This window comes from Rhipicephalus sanguineus, chromosome 9 (assembly GCF_013339695.2).
Source record: "Rhipicephalus sanguineus isolate Rsan-2018 chromosome 9, BIME_Rsan_1.4, whole genome shotgun sequence".
Lineage (NCBI taxonomy): Eukaryota > Metazoa > Arthropoda > Arachnida > Ixodida > Ixodidae > Rhipicephalus > Rhipicephalus sanguineus.
The window spans coordinates 134,426,525-134,444,297 of record NC_051184.2 but is presented as its reverse complement, the minus strand read 5'-3'; positions in this window follow the sequence as shown (position 1 = coordinate 134,444,297).

Below are 17,773 nucleotides of genomic sequence, written 5' to 3'. Positions count from 1 at the left end.
GGCGAGAGTCTCAGATTTCAAGCAGTGCTAGTGGAGAATGACGAGAACTGCAGTCTCTAGATTGCGAGGACGACAGAGAATGTGTCAGATCTCGGAGTCCCGTACGGAGAGAAAGGTTGCGGCGAACGGAAACATGAAAGAGGAAATGAAAAGGGCGACGTGAAAGTGGTTCCTCGGTAAAGAAAGGAAAAGTCTGCGGTGCGCACTCCCTTGGGGACCGACGTGGGCGGCCGAAGAATGCGGCAATCCCATCGCTGCTCGCTTGGCTGCTTTTCCGAGTCGGGATTTGATACGTGTCTCCTCTGTGCACGCCGCGCGCCCCGTACACGATTATACACGAAGCAAGGGATAGTTGTTGCTGCTGCGTAAGCCTTGCGATAGGGCTTGAACTGGAAATATGAAAACCAGAGAGGATGAGTGGAGTCGCGAATGCCCGGAGGGAAGTCCTTTCGAAGCTGCAGCCACTGTCGATGTGAAAGTGCTGAGCATTTTTTGCCGAAAGACCTAGTACAGCCCTTATCGAGGATAATAATTCTTCGATTGTAGTCCCGCAGTAGAGGTCTTGCCCCTGAACATAGCCCACATGTTCCTCTGTCATTGAGCGCTCATATTCAGGATGTGTCATTTGTTGATGCCAGTGTTTTCCTTTTCCCGTTCCCCTTAGTGTAGGGTAGCAAATCAGACGCAAATGCGGGTGACATCCCTGCCTTTCTATCACTCTCTTTCTTTTCTTTTCAACAAAGTGGAAGATTGGGCCAGTTGCTGATTCATGATCGAAGTATACAGCGCGGTAGACAACACGGATAGCAAGAAGACGGGGACTGCGCTTGTCCCTGTCGTCTTGTTGTCCGTGTTGTCTACCGCACAGTATACTTCGATTAATTTTGAAGTTGTGCAACACAGGAGGTTTAGAAAGAAAAAAGAAACGCTAGTTTTATCGCAGACCTTTTACCTTTTGTATCATTCAATCTTTTAGTCTTTACAGTTTTTAATCTGTTCCCGCGTGCAGAGGCCCTAGGATTTCTTGTGTATGACTTGTTTATGATTATTGATTGCGGTTAAAAAGACGGTTTACTTATGAGTTCATAGTGCCTATAAATACATTTTGCCCGTTTACGTTGATATGCGCTTAGTATCAAAGTCAGTAAGGTACTAAAGATCGACGAAGAAAGGTCAACAAGTGGACGTCACCATCTTGAGCGGCCTCTTATAGAGGGCCATGCGTTCTTTAAGGCGCCGCTCAAGATAGCGGCTATCGCTAGAAAGAAGGCGCAATCCTGAGGCACTTTTGAAAACAGCATTAAAGAAGAGGTCGCAGTTTACAGTAAAATTCTCCGCTTGCGCCTGGCTTCCACAACTCCCAAAGGACTTCTTGCACCGGTTAGCATTGTTGGTCACCCATGTCGACCGAGTGAAATTGTCTCTGGTTTTTTAAATGCGAAGCCTTGCTTAGCGAGTCTCAGGCACTCTCGCTGTTTCTATCTATCTATCTATCTATCTATCTATCTATCTATCTATCTATCTATCTATCTATCTATCTATCTATCTATCTATCTATCTATCTATCTATCTATCTATCTATCTATCTATCTATCTATCTATCTATCTATCTATCTATCTGTCTGTCTGTCTGTCTGTCTGTCTGTCTGTCTGTCTGTCTGTCTGTCTGTCTGTCTGTCTGTCTGTCTGTCTGTCTGTCTGTCTGTCTGTCTGTCTGTCTGTCTGTCTATCTATCTATCTATCTATCTATCTATCTATCTATCTATCTATCTATCTATCTATCTATCTATCTATCTATCTATCTATCTATCTATCTATCTATCTATCTACGCCTCTGTCGCCGACGTCTCGCCCCGCTCCATCTACCCGCCGTTCACCGTCACCACGACGCCGCTCGCTGTCACCGATGCGGCCACGTCTGGTCCCACGAGACCAGGAAAACTAGTCGTCGCAGTCCACGAGGCAAGGGCTGCGATGCTGTCGAACTGCGAAAGCCCTCAGCGAAGCCCATCGAACGTGATAGACGTGTTTGTGGACGGTGTTCGTGCATCTGCCCTTATCAACACTGCAGCCGCCGTATCCGTTATGGACGCAAAGCTTAGCCGAATACTGCGAAAAGTGACGACGCCACTTTCCGGGCTCTCCCTCCGTACAGCCAGCGCCCAAAGCATTCACCCTACAGCGGTATGCACAGCCCGCGTCATGATTAAGGATGCTATGTACGCCGTCGAATTGATCGTAATTCCTGCATGCTCTCACGACGTCATCCTCGGATGGGATTTTCTCTCCCGCCACGACGCCGTAATTCATTGCGCACCCGCCGAAATAGAGCTCTCACCATTCTCTAATTTGACGCCGGCAGACGGTCCATCGGCTGCGAGCAAGGTACTCGTCAAAGACGACATAAAAGTGCCTGCAAACTCGTCAACGGCGGTGTCAGTCTACTGCGCCAGCCTATCCGACACCGTTGCACTCCTCTCGCCATATGACCGTGTTTGCACGAGGAAAGGCTTGCTGGTGCCTTTCGCGACCGTTCAAGTCACCCAGGGCAGCACCTCTATTTTTGTAATCAACCCCTCCCCGTACAGTGTTACGTTGGTGCGAGGGGAATATCTGGGCAGCGTAGAACCCCTCGAAGACGCACAAGTTATGGACGAGCCCGATGATTCGCACGGCCGAAGTTCGAGTACGCTCAGTGCTGTTTCGACATCTGGTTCATCACACGCTGACGTATTTGGTTCCTCCATAGCTGACAACCTTACGCAGGTCCAGCGTTCCCAGCTTCTGGACCTGTTGGAAGAATTTCGCCCTTCTTTCGATGTCGCTCAAACTTCTCTCGGCCGCACGTCGGCCGTTACGCATGGCATCGACACTGGCGACCACCTGCCACTGCGGCAACGTCCATATCGTGTATCTCCCGCCGAACGCCGTGTAATCACCGAGCAAGTCGACGACATGCTTCCACGTGATGTCATTCGACCCTCTAACAGCCCCTGGGCGTCTCCTGTCGTTCTTGTTGCGAAGAAGGACGGTTCTGTGCGGTTCTGTGTGGACTACAGACAACTCAACAAGATCACTCGTAAGGACGTGTATCCACTGCCGCGAATAGACGACGCGATTGACAGCCTGCAAGGCGCCCAATTCTTTTCATCTCTCGATTTGCGCTCAGGGTACTGGCAAGTACCTATGGCTGATGACGCTCGACCGACGACCGCCTTTGTCACGCCCGACGGCCTGTACGAATTTAACGTCATGCCGTTTGGGCTGTGTAATGCGCCCGCCACCTTTGAGCGCATGATGGATACCGTTCTGCGCAACCTGAAATGGCACACGTGCTTGTGCTACCTCGACGACGTCGTCGTGTTTGCTCCGGACTTCTCCACGCATCTTCAACGCCTACGGCATGTTTTGACGCGTTTGAGCGACGCCGGTCTGCAACTGAATCTAAAGAAGTGCCGATTTGCAGCACGGCAGCTGACAATCCTCGGCTACGTCGTGTCCAAGGACGGAATTCTTCCTGATCCCGCCAAGCTTCGGGCCGTGACTGAGTTCCGCAAACCTACGTCCGTCAAACAACTGCGCAGTTTCGTAGGACTGTGTTCCTACTTTCGGCGCTTCATTCGAAATTTCGCCACTATCATATCGCCACTGACGAAGCTTCTCGGAAGTAACGGGCCCCTCCATTCGTGGTCGTCGGAGTGCGACGACGCTTTCGCAAAGCTCCGTCGTTTGTTGACGTCGCCTCCCATACTATGCCACTACGACCCTGCGGCCCCTACAGAGGTACACACAGACGCTAGCGGTGTTGGCCTTGGCGCTGTCCTTGCGCAGCGCAAACCAGGGTTCCCTGAATATGTCGTGGCATATGCAAGTCGTACGCTTACTAAAGCCGAGACCAATTACACCGTCACCGAAAAGGAATGCCTGGCAATCATCTGGGCCCTTACGAAATTCCGACCTTATTTGTATGATCGCCCATTTGATGTCATCAACGACCATCATGCACTATGCTGGTTGTCGTCATTGAAGGATCCCTCAGGCCGCCTCGCCCGCTGGGCACTTCGCCTACAGGACTACGATATCCGCGTGCTGTACCGCAACGGACGCCAGCATGCTGACGCCGACGCACTCTCGCGCTCCCCCTTGCCTGACGACAATACTTCCAGCTCAGTGTCTCACAATGCCGTTTCGTCTATCGACATTCAAACCATCGCCACTGAACAGCGCAAGGATCACTGGATTGCCTCACTGATAGCCTTGCTGAGTGATCCATCGGCGACACCATCCACTCGCGCATTGCGTCGTCAAGCGCACCATTTCGCCGTTCGCGACGACCTCCTCCACCGACGCAATTACGGCGAGGGCCGCCAGTGGCTACTCGTAATACCCCGCAGTCTGCGTTCTGACATGTGCGAGTCGTTCCACTCTGACCCGCAGTGTGCACACTCTGGGGTATCGAAAACCTACCACCGCATTCGCCAACGGTACTTTTGGAGAGGGATGTACCGCTACGTGCAGAAGTTCGTACGCTCCTGCATCGATTGTCAGCGCCGCAAAACTTCAACGCACCTGTCGCCGGCAGGTCTGCAACCTCTACCTTGCCCTGACCGGCCGTTTGGGCGTGTTGGCATTGATTTGTATGGACCACTTCCTCTAACGTCGGCTGGTAACCGCTGGGCCATCGTCGCTGTTGACCACCTTACGCGATACGCCGAAACTGCCGCCCTCCCAGCGGCTACAGCGCGCGATGTTGCCTCCTTCCTGCTGCACCGATTCATGCTGCGCCACGGTCCACCCCAGGAGCTCCTCAGCGATCGAGGTCGTGTCTTCTTGTCCGAAGTCGTCGAAGCCATTCTCAAAGAGTGCAACGTTGTTCACCGGAAAACTACTGCTTACCACCCGCAGACGAATGGCCTCACCGAACGCTTTAACCGCACGCTCGGCGACATGCTCTCGATGTACGTCGCCGCCGATCACACAAATTGGGATGCCATTCTGCCTTTTGTCACCTACGCCTATAATACCGCCCCGCAGAGCACTACTGGTTTCTCGCCCTTTTTCTTATTGTACGGCAGGCACCCGTCGCACAAAATCGACACAATCCTTCCCTACAAGCCGGACCCGTCTGAGTGTGCGCCTATTTCTGCCACAGCAAGACTCGCTGAGGAGTGTCGGGAGCTTGCCAAGACATTTACTACGAATGATCAAGAGCGGCAGAAGAGCATTCGCGGTGACACCACCACTTCTGCGCCCACGTTCCTCCCTGGAGCACTCGTATGGCTCTCGGTCCCTACCACTGCACCTGGCCTCTCTTCAAAACTACTGCCGAAATACGACGGCCCCTACCGTGTCGTCGAACGCACGTCCCCGGTCAACTACGTGATCGAACCCCTTGAACCATCTTCGGACATGCGCCGTCGAGGGCGCGACATTGCCAACGTGGAGCGCCTGAAACCCTACCATGACCCGCTCATAGTGACAAGCAGTTAGGTCGCCAGGCGGCTCCCTTTTCGTACCCGGGGTAATTGTAGCGAAGCGTTGGAAGCCTGTAATGGGTCGGCCTCTCGAGCGCTTACTAGTGGGTCGTCCTCTTCCGCTCTTCGCGGACGGCACGCTCCTCGCGCTTAGAGTCGGCACCCCGCCTTGACTGTCGCAGTCGTTTATCGTCGCCGAGTGCCCGCTAATAAACGTCTTTATAATCTATCTATCTATCTATCTATCTATCTATCTATCTATCTATCTATCTATCTATCTATCTATCTATCTATCTATCTATCTATCTATCTATCTATCTATCTATCTATCTATCTATCTATCTATCTATCTATCTATCTATCTATCTCGCCGCCTAGGTCTGGGCGCTCTCCTAGTCGTCTGTATAACTCGTGACAAAATGCGCAGAACAGGGGATCAGTGTATGACGAACATGATTCACTGCTCATGACATCAATAACTCAAAACACCTGTCACGTATGCCACGAACTCCTTTCCCTCAGTCACGTGTGGCACATACCCGCATACCAGAGTTCATGATATGTTGGCATGCGCCACAGGTGATCCACAGTCTCAATCAACACATTAACGGCGAACATACAATTTGAAACGCAAGGCAAATGTGGGAGCTGAAGACAGAACACCCCTAGAAGCCTGGAAGACGCTCGACTGTGATCCACTCGCCCACGTGGCCCGCCAGAATGATGCAGTGTTCTCTTCATTTCATATGAGGCTGGGCGATGGCCTCATGCTGACCGAGGATGGCATTAGATTGATTGAAAGCCGCTTTCTACCACGCGAAGAGGCCGCCGCTAAATGCCCTGACCTCATACTCCTATATTACAGTAATGCGGACGTCGACCGCTGTAACGCACGTTATCTCTACGCTGCGGACAACGTGTTATGCCATCCCGCATGCGATAATATTACTGGCTATAGGAACGAACAGGTACACAGGGATGCCCCGACCTAGGTGGCCAACATGAACGGCAGCGACATGGCTAGCCTGAAGGCCTCAACTTACCTGAGCATCGGCAAACCGTACATGACCACGGCCAACATCCTCGTTAGCGACGGCCAACGTTAATGAAAAACATGGACACCTTGTGGTACATCGAGCATGACGAACACGGCAACCTCTTGCTACTGCGGCTTGAATTTCCAGCGCCCACTGTAGGCATTCCCGTCTCAGCCAGGATGAAGCACATCACTACCGCACACTTAATAGAACTTAAGTGCCCGTGGGACTGCGAACCACCACATCTACGACATACGCCAGAAAAATACCTCGTGTAAGAGACCACCCCAAGCTCAAGCAAACGCCATTACTATATATAAGTCACAAAGGGCCATATACACCCAGGTAGCCTTCGGATATGATAACCGCCACCTACTGAAATTGGTCTACGTAGCACTTGGGGCTACCAGCTTCGACGGCCTATACCTCACCAACGCAAATGGTGACTTCAGGTTCCGACACGTCGCCGGCTCTAGAGACACAGTCTGTTGACGACCTGACACGGGTAGCAAACAGGCCACCAGGCATTGTATTGGACCGGGCTACCGCCTTCATTCGGTGCCACAACCACAATAATCACCTCACGCTCGCCGCTCTCAACGTACAGCCTGCGCATGAGCACGTGCACAACCTTGGAAACCTCCTCGCAGGAATTGAGGCTTGACCATTTTCTGAAACCTAGAGCTAGAGTCCACTGCAATAACGAGATTCCAATGTGTCGTCCACAACAAGCGGCTTTATTGCAGGTGCGGCGGCGTGGCCACATATGGCGATGCGTGCCTTCAACGTAGGCCGCATCCCACTGCACGGGCCGCCAGATACCGAACACACAGAGACAAGCAGAAAAACGGCGACGTCTGCGTGACGCACATGAGTCACAATAACAAAGACGTTGCGCTCGCCGCCATCTACATGAGAAGTAGCAAGAACCCGTTCCACACATGAACACGGGTTCGTAGGACGTGCGTTCGCTCTCCATCATAACCGACAAGTATAAGCACTACATATCAGCTTAACACGTCTGGGCTGCTGTGCAGGATGGCCCGAGTTCGGCGAAACTCGGAATCTTTCCGAGCTCTGGCGACACCCCCTTTTGAACTATCTAACAGTACAATAGGTCAAATCCACCTCTGAGCGCACGCTGCGTTTTATTGGTTACGATGAAACGCGGCGTCATGTCAAGGGCGGAACGACAAACTTGGGTGATATCTTCAAAGCGGAGGCATCTTCTTTCATTTCATTGTCCTTTCAGTGAGTGCAGAAGAGCGCCCGTGCAAAAAAAGTGTCAGAAACATTTACTAACGGTATTTTTCAGAGGTACGGGCTGTTTAAATTCCTTGTCATTCGTTTAATGCTTGCACTAAGTATCATTAAGGATAATCAGCACAGTTGCCTCTCAGATTAGCTCCGGCCGAGTGCCTCACAACACCGCGGCCGAAGCTAACCGCCGAGACCACGTGTATAATGATTTTGGTCGGCCTGTGCGTTCTAGCGCGTTGCTCGGTACGGCGCGCGCAGTCTTCGAGCTATTGGCCTGGTGTGCGACCGATGGCGGCTCTGCGAACGGCGCCTGTATGACGTCAGAGCGGGGATTCGCGCGCTTTCGTCTGCTACCTAGGCTCCGCACCGTGTTGAAACCACCGTTGTGGGAAATCTCAACAAAAAAGCAGTTCAATGTTATCTTGCGTATGCTGGCTACTGATGCTGTTCGAACAACCGTGGGTCTGCCTTTAACGTTCATTTAGAAGTACAGCTCTTCGTTCCTTAGAACTGCAGCCGCTTGTCTCCGCGGCAAGTGCTGCGCAATGGTGAAGTATTGCTCTGTGCCTCAGTGTACTGTCCGCTCTTGAAAAAGGCGTTAGCTTTCACAACTATCCTAAGGACCCAATGCTGAAGAAGAAGTGGATAGTCAAGCTCAGAATGGGAAAGCGCCCCACGCCTTCATCGACAGTGTGCAGCAAGCACTTCGCGGACACTGCCTTCTGCTACCGACCGTACGCGCCACTCTTAGGTAAGCTTGTGACCGCGTTTAAGCGCCTCGCCAATATTTAAGCCGTTTATTGCACGCAGGCTATAAGCATAGGCGACTTACACCAGCTGCGGTGCCGTCCCACAACCTGCCGCTAAGGCCCCTAGACAAGGAGCCGACGACGCGGCCTCCGAATCGCCTCGCAGGAAAGCGCGCCTCGTGAGTCAGCTGAGCGGCGCAGCATATCTGAGACTACGGCTGCATTTGGATGGTGTACATACGTATTTTACTTATGAAGGCAAGCGCGCGCCTAGCGGACTGCTTATCATAAATTCATAAGCGAAACCTGTTGCCGCTGTTTAGTGCATATTCTCTAAACGTTTTCACCTGAGGCAGTGCAGACACTTTTTTAAAAGCGGAGCTCTTTAAGCTTTTCGTTAGGCTGCGTGGCGTGAAACTCGACCCAGCTTGCCTTTGCCACCTTAATCTCTGTGGTCCTGTACTTGGTATAATCAGCGATTAACTATCTGTTATATTCTAATACCCATGCGACGGCCCTGTGCGGTGTTAATATGAACTACGACGTAATATCGTTCTCACTGAACCAACATCACGAGACAAACTGCGATCATGGGCATCGGCAGGGGGGGGGGCACATGGCGGCACTTGCGCACTTGTTTGCCGGACGACAGCTGCGACAGTGATGCGATCTTCGTGGACGGCCTCGACCGCGCATTCAAAAATTGGGGGACCCTTAAGCTTCGCCTTTAAGAGTTGAACGCGATAGCGAAATCCGGCCCCTAGTGCGCACTTCAACCACTAAGTGCATACTTATTAATGTGTATTGTTACACACACACACGCACGCGCGCGCGCGAATTTTACAGGCTTTCGATCAAGAAGGTTTAAAACAAAATTCTGGAGTGGAAGCTCTCGAAACGCCTTGCCATTGAAAGTGAAGCCAGCTTTTGCCCACCAAAGAGTTCGCAAACATGCTCTTTTCTGGTGGTGCCTACTTAGAGATCAAATGGCTTTGATCTGTTATTGTAAATGCTACGTCAATTATAAAATAAAAGATCCTTGTTGCCGACAAAAGTAACCCGTCGAGTGCAGTATTGACGATTGATGTCCAATAAAATTTGCCATGACTTTGAAGCTTACCTACGAAAACTAGTAACACAAAGACACACTTACAGCAGTATCTGACCCATAAAAGTTACCATAATTAAACTTCTCTGGCGTGCGTGGAAAACGTTCGCTTTCCTTCGCCAAACGCTGATGGTTTATCGTGCCCCTAGAAAGATGGCGGGTGCAGCCGCCATCTTTTGGTGGGCACGGCTTCACTATTGCGCAATAATCGCCACTCCAGCAATTTTTTTAACCTCCTTGCTTTCGATCTAAAGCAAGAGTCGCATGGCCTCCAAGATATACGCCGCGCGCCGGCCCTCTCGGATGCAATGAAAAGTCGAGACATATTTCTCACAATGCCTCACAGATGGCAGCACGTTATCTAGCGTTTGCTGCGTTGGCTTGATATGTTTTCCTCTAGATGGACATAGTTGTCCATTTTTAGAGCTGTTTGAAAGTTCGTGTGTGTATTTAGCGGCGATGGCTGCACTATCCCGGCGTTTTTCGACGTAGTTTGATTGCCTCGCGAATGCGCCTACCGTATGGGCTCGTTTTCGTCGTGACACCTGCCGAACAAAATGCGTCGAGACTCCTTTCACTACATGACATTTATGTAGTGTTTTTGTCCGAAGCAGCTGCAAGCAACATCGTGGCTTTGTGGTAAGACACCTGCTTGCCACGCGAACGGCCCGGGTTCGATCCTCATTGGGGCCGAAGATTTTATCGTTTATTTTATTTGCTACTTTCTCGATTTTTCGCTCACGGATGATTTTCCGCTCACAACCAACGGTGCCGACGCCGACAGCGGAATTTCTGCGACACGAGCTCTCTAACGCTACCGCGTTAAAACGTGGCCTGCGTCGTACACCATATCGCCCTCGATGAGGCACCGCGACCTTTCACAAGCTTTATCTACATACTTGTAGATGCTGGAGAACGGCACGCTTACTGAAATATTGAAAGAAACACCCAAGCTAATTAGTATCGTACGGCGGAAACAAGATAACGAGCAAGAACATCACTCACACATAGTTTCACTTTCTTACCAGCAATGCGGTCGGTGGCATCGATGCACTAGTCGGGCATCCGGGGGATTTCTTGGCCCAGTCGATTGGGCCGCAACTAAAACAAGTTCAAGATTACACTCGAAAGCATTCGTTGCAGGCGTTAGTTGACCGTCGCGAGGCAGTTCGTTCGACTAAGTTCCCGCCTGAAGCAGACGATCCGCATACAGCAGCAGCGGCTGCTGCAGCGCGGTTCAGAGCGGAGTTCCTGCTCTGACGTCACACGGGAGAGGGCGCCACTCCAAAATCTCGAGGCCAATTACTCATCGTCTGATCGCTCGCCGAGCACGTGCGCCCGGCTGATTAGCTAAGTGGCTGGCCGATATACCTAGCTAATTGAGTCAGGACATGCAATAATCAAGTAAATTAACCCAGGTCATGCCAAGGCGGAGCTAATTAAGCGAAATCTTACTAAGACCACGCTAATGAAGCCGTGTAGAGCTCAGACCGAGCTAAGTAGGATCATGTTATTAAAGCGAAGCTAATTAGGGGTGCCCTAACTAAAACCCAGCTAATTAGGACCTTACTCACTAAAACCATGCTAAATTCGATTGCGCTAATTAGCTTCATGCTAATTACGACCTTGTCAATTAAACATGAGTAATTAAATACGCGTTGAATAGAGCATTACCAGTTAAGACAGAACTGTCTCAATTACCATCAAAATTGAGACCAAACTGAAGTGGTCTTCACTCCGAAGCAGACCGAGCAGACTGAGTAAACGAGCCACGTAAAAAGCTGGTAAAAGCTAGGTGATCACAAGTTCCAGCCTTGCACAAGTAGTGCAAGCTAACCAAATTCTTTCATATGCAAAGAAGCTCTGCTTAGCATCCACCGCATGAACCGCTTGACAGGCACACCAGCACGATGACAGTCACGAGATGAACTGGGGCCTTTTCAGAATCAACGAGCTTGTACCCGAGTTCGCGCGTCAATCAGTTTGATTGACAGACGCCCGCGGTGAAGAGTGGCTCCGGCCACCGCATTTGCTCTCGCCACGCCAAAACGCCAGCGACCGGCCCGATTCATCTACCAGCATATTCGCACAGACTATGCACACACGCACGAAGAACTAAATGTTATATCATTACGTGGCTACGATGTCCCGAATTCAATTTCACCGCGTTCACGACGTACCACTCACAGCCATGAAGCAAGCGCCCCTGGGGGCATTTGTGGCGAGAAATGTTACTGGTTACTTGTTTGTAGAGACATTGTTTCTACCGATTCGTTACTGCAAAAAACTATTTACGGCGTGTAATGTAAGTTGCTGTGCAAGTCCATTTATTTATCTGTAATATCCGAGAGTAGCGAAACGAGCTGCACGAGAGTGCTGCGTGTGCGGCCTTGTTAGCTTCGAGAGTAGAAATTTCCATGCTGCAGGTGGTACAAAAGAACTTGCCCGAAAGAGGACACACGCCCAAGAATAGGCCTGTGGGAGGCGCGATGTTCAGTTGGCGAAAATATAGCGCGACAATCACGCTGACGTCGCTGCACTGTTGATGTTGACTGAGTGGCGGTGCTGACGTGTTCGCTCGCGGGTTTCCTTTGAAAACCGCCGCAAATGCTGCACATGCGTTTGTGACGCCATGCTCGTTCTTGTAGCCGTCTTTATCAACGCTGCTATCACGCGCTCCGCACTGTCTTCCTATTGTGACCGCCGTAGGGCGAGCTCGGAGCAAACTCGTGTGCCCGAGTAGCTCGGGCCATCCTGCATAGCACCCCTGGTGTTGTTAATACCCATGTTGCTGCTGGCATCATTACGCAATTGTTAACAACTGGTTATATAACACATGTGCGACTCTTCAACATATGAGTGTGCGTATACCATTCGCGCCTATCTTTAGCGTGATTTCGTAACGTCTCGCTCATTGTAAAAAAAAGTTACACTATCTCCCCCTCAAGGTAACCATGAGGGGATGCGAAGCAGCATTGGGGGCGCACACCAAGTTTCCGTTACGTTGACTCGGCGTTTCCGTTAGTGCGTGAGGTCTGTGTTTAGCGTTTGTGTTATCATTACGTTGTGTTTGTGCGTTGCTTTCCGTTAGCGACGAATGAACGAGTGGCGCGGACGTTGACGTTACAACTCATCTGAATGGGAGCGAAGCGAGAATAACGAAAGCCGACCAAGCGCACGCGCTTATATATACATGAAATGGGAGAGGGAGAGGAGAGAGTGGGTTACAGGCTGTATTTGGCTGCGGTGCGGCTGCATCACGTGAGGGGAGAGGCTGCGCCGCGGCTACAGCGCGGGGTAGGAGAGAAGAGAAGGCGACCGAACACCTGCGTAAAGGAGGAGAGTGGGAGAGAGAGTAGGCGCATGCGCAGTGGAGCGCGGACGCCACCACCACCGCCGAACACAGCCCCGAGCAAAAGCTGCTTCGCATCTAAAATACGCCATAGTCACCTTCCCGCCGCATGCTTCGCATTCCATCGATTCCCATGGTACGTGGGATCTGCCGAATTATTTAAGAGCAAAGCTCTTTAGCAACTCATTCCTTGTCCCACGAACCAAAAAACTATCATCATCATAAACGGGTGTGTCCCACAGAAGTTGGGTAAATTGCACTAATGACCACTGGTCCACTAAAAATGAAGAAGGCAAAAACTATCATCATCATAAACGGTTATGTGCCACAAAAATTGGGTAAATCCTACTACCCACCACTGGTACACTAAAGATGAAGAAGGCAACACTTAGCCCAACAACAAATAACGGCGAGACGACGGTGGCTAGCCGAAGACGCTGAATACGCGCAATGAGAGAATACTAGGTAGCGGGAAAGGCAACAGCGGCTGCGAAAGACCCGAAAGCGATGGAAGGCGTACGCCAACGACGGCGTGCGCGTAGATCTATGACAGATGCGAATGCTTGGCTTCAGTGCAAGTATCTGTCTCTCGAGTTTGGACATCTGTGTCGTGTCTGTGACTGCCTGTGGTTTAACTACAACCTCTCTGCGCTAGGGATCAACGTAGAAACAACATATCATCACCTAGCTAAAGCCTAGCAATGACCTAGAAGCAAACTACAAACAACCTGCGTCACCTAGCTAAGGCCTAAAAACAGCCTAGAAACAACCTAATTAGTTTTCAGAATCGTCCAGCGTCGCTGTTTCGAGCCTTGCTCGGCTTAGTGCAAGCCGCGCAAATTTTTAGGTAGCATGATTTCCATGTCTACGTCACCAATGTCCGTCGTTCTAAGTTCGCTATGCCGCATCACAGCAAATAAGTGATAGAATTCAGCGCGCACCATCGTGAACATGTTCACGCGACCAAGACGAGGATGTAGATCAACTGTTGCTCGACTGTGCCAAGCACATGACATATAAACAGCGGCTTGAACCGAAACTCCACTTTCTGGACTTAGTGTGAGCATTCTCATTCTCATTGGCGAAAATGCTGGGCCGATGATCATCACGGATAAATCGCGAAGCAATAAAAGTGCTTCGCCGTTTTTAAGACATTAATATTTTTGATTAATATTGAGCGAACTGCACTGAATATGCGCACTGCGTTCGTATCCGTGCTCTGGTGAAACGATAACTTTTGAACTTACCAAGTTCATGACTTTATGTATGTATATGTACTCTTTTTGCTTTTTCATTTTTTAGTTATTCATTTTTTATCGCAACAAGTATGTGCGATGGGGAAGCCGTCGCAATGACATGGCGACAACTCCTTCGTTTACTTTTTATTTCAATAAATAGGCGATATTCCTTAACATAGAGAAGCACAATGCACTATATGGTCTCTACAATATATGTTCTCAACATAATATGTAGAAGAGCTTGTAGAACAGAAAGCCTTCGAGGTGCACGTCCCAGACTGGTACTGGGCCGGACTGCAGGTGGGAACGCGTGCTATATCCAGAAAGAAAAGCGGTATACCTGAAAATGCGAATGAACACATGACATCATTTCATGAAGGCCACATTTTATTTACATGTGTGGGATAACATGACAGCATGACACCTTCTACAAACTTGTTTACGCACAGGTGACACTCAGCCAGACACAGTGAAATGACAGCACAGTGAATTCCAACAATGACACTCCGGTACATGCGATGACAGGCAAGCACACATACGGGGAACTGACACGGGTTATTTCAGCGCATTGGGTTATAATAAAATAACTCTACGTAATGGAGATTTAGTTATTTGACGGTAAGAAAAACTATGACTTTTCTCGTAGACACAAAACTATGCACAAAAACCTCATTTGGCTCATATGACCTAATTTCTCGTAGTCTATACAAGCTCAACATCACTTAGGATGATTTCCCGTCGGTAGGCAATTATGTCTATGAACACCTAGCACACGCAACTGTTGGCAAAATGATGCACAAAGTGAGACACCCTTCTAGAAGGAGATGCTACCCTTACTGGGCTCCGGTGAATTAAGGCGATGCAAATAACGGCTCTTGCACGCTCATCCGGCAGCCAGGACGCCGTTATGCAACTATACTGGAAGGAAGGCGACATGTTCAGCGCGTGAAAAATTTTGCACACGATGAACACCTACGGTACACAATTACCACCATCAAGTTTTCGTTATGGTGAAGTAAGCTCCGCAAGAATATGTTAAAGCTGACCTGTAATCTTGTACAGCCTGCTTACTTCATAAAAAGGGCAGTTACGCACAATGTTACGCCAATTAAATAACACGGATTACAACTTTCACGCAACCGCACCAGAAATGTGATGATATTGTCTCAGTACATTGACTAAAAGTGTTGGCATAGCCTAAGGAGAAGGAGGCCTATTTGCTCCTTCGTATCACAAGTATGAACTTGAGCAATCGTTCATTTCTTCGGCTAGCCATGTTCAAGGTACCAGCCTTTCCGGATCATACGTAGTCATTAATTGGCGATCCTTAGAACATGCGGTTTCTGTCACGCGCTGTCGCACAACTATATGCTGCGATTTAAACGCAGGCAGCGTGAACTTTCACACGTTAATGTCACTACTTACTGTGGCCGTTCGATACCGTTGAGTGTTACGAACGGTCTTTAGCGTGTCTAGCGTTACTGTCCTAAGCAGAAAACCGAAGTCAGAAACAGAAGAGCTTGCAACTTCTTCCTGTGCGCTTACTTCTGTGCAATCCAATTTTCACTGATATAGAAATATTTTAGAGGGCGAGAATAATATTCCATCGCGCATTCGTAAAAACAACAAAATCATAAGTAGAATAATAGCCCAAGAAAATCTTTCACGGGACAGTAGCACACCGGTAAAAGAAGATATGCGTGCAGACACGGACACAATAGAAGATATCAAGACAACACAAACACCGCTCTTGTGTTGTCTTTATCATTTCTCGAATGTGCACGCCTGGCTTCCTTTATCATGACTCCGCACCAACTAGATGAACTCCGTGACGCTCTAAGCACGATGCTGCCCTCCCCTCACCCAAGAAACATTCAACTTACACAAGCAGTCTTTCCATTCAGCAGGGCAGGACTTCTTCCTGCCCGGAAAATACACAGAGTTTGCAGACAGGTTGTAGTCCACACAAGCACACTTAATACTGAGGCGAGTGTCATCGCGATGATGACGTCAGACATTTTGCGCCATGAAAATTCCTTGTATCCTTCCGTTGTAGTATTAGGACTTCGTTTAATTTGTAAGCATGCATAAGACGACACACACTACGACCAAGTCACAGCAACCACATCTGAGCAAATCTGTCGCACATTGAAAGAGTTCCGTTGCAATGCCGCTAACATCACTGAGGGCAAGAATTCTAGGCACGTTGTTGCATAGTCTTACGCCACTGCTCGAGGGCACATAAATAGATTGACACACGTGGCACAATCAGTAAGCAAGAGTCTTGTATTTTTTAACGTGACAGCGTTAAAGAGCGCATTTCCCAGAAATTCTAGTGTCGACATCGCTGTCGGCGTTGGTGACGGTGACGGTGCCGTTGCTTGTGAGCGAAACATCATCATCTTGTCTGTGACGGAAAAATTGAGAAAGATGCAAATAAAACAAATACTAAAAACCTTGCGGTTCAAGTGAGAATTGAAATTAAGCCGTCTGCGTGGCTTAAGCCGTCTGCGCGTGCGAAATTGTGCGAGCTGCGCTATTTCTTCATACCGCTTCAGAATAAACACGATATGAATGTCATATGTGGAAGGGGTCTCTTTAAAACATGTAATATTGCGTGGCAGAAGCGTAGAATCACGTCAGGCGTCGAAATGTGAATTGCGCAACGAGTGGGTGTTTTAAGGGCCCACCCATTAAAAAGCGCTCAGACATATTTGATCATCATCATCAGCAAAAGCATCAACAAAGTGAACAGCTGCGTAGGATCGCGAGTTGCCTTACGGACGCGTAGCGGTCCCTTCGCTGACTCGCAAAAATAATAATCATGGCGTAGTGGGCACTTAACAACTGTACTTGCAGTCAGGCATTCTAGGAATATTTAAGACTGCTAATGTTACGCGCACAGTCGTTCGTTTCCTTACGGCACGGTTGAGGCATGCACCGAGAACCGAAGCCAGGCTAGCCATTGAGAAGGCGATCTGCACGGGGCCCGATTAAGCTATCGCGTTCTACCCTTGAAGGTGAAACTCATGCGTCCTCCAAGTTATTTTTTCTTCATTTCTGCTTGAAGTGGTGTAAGGACAGACCTATATGACAAGAGGATCGTAGTCGCCATTCACTTTTATCGCACCACAACAATCTAAAACCTTTCGAGTATAAAGAATCTGTGGGTGGAACCTTTGTGGAGTTATATTTTTTTGCACACTAGAAACAACAGGATTCAGTAGAAAAAAAATATTTTTGGAGTCGTGTTAGCACCGGCAAAACTAATGAGCCAGCGAACATTGCACAGCAACACGGTGTGACGAGATCATGATGTCTTACGATAATGGCGCCATGAAATCCATTGTGTGAAACGATGGACTTTCAAGAAGCGCATCTACTGCACGAGGTCTCGGCAAACGGAAGCCAGCAGAGTTGCACGGTGTCTAAAAAAGAACGTTCAGAGAATTATCAGCCTTCCCATTACGAACAGAAATTTTCATATTCCTTTCCAGGGCGCCTTTATCAGCACTGTGAAAGGGGACGGGATATTCCGAAGCACAATTGATGCAA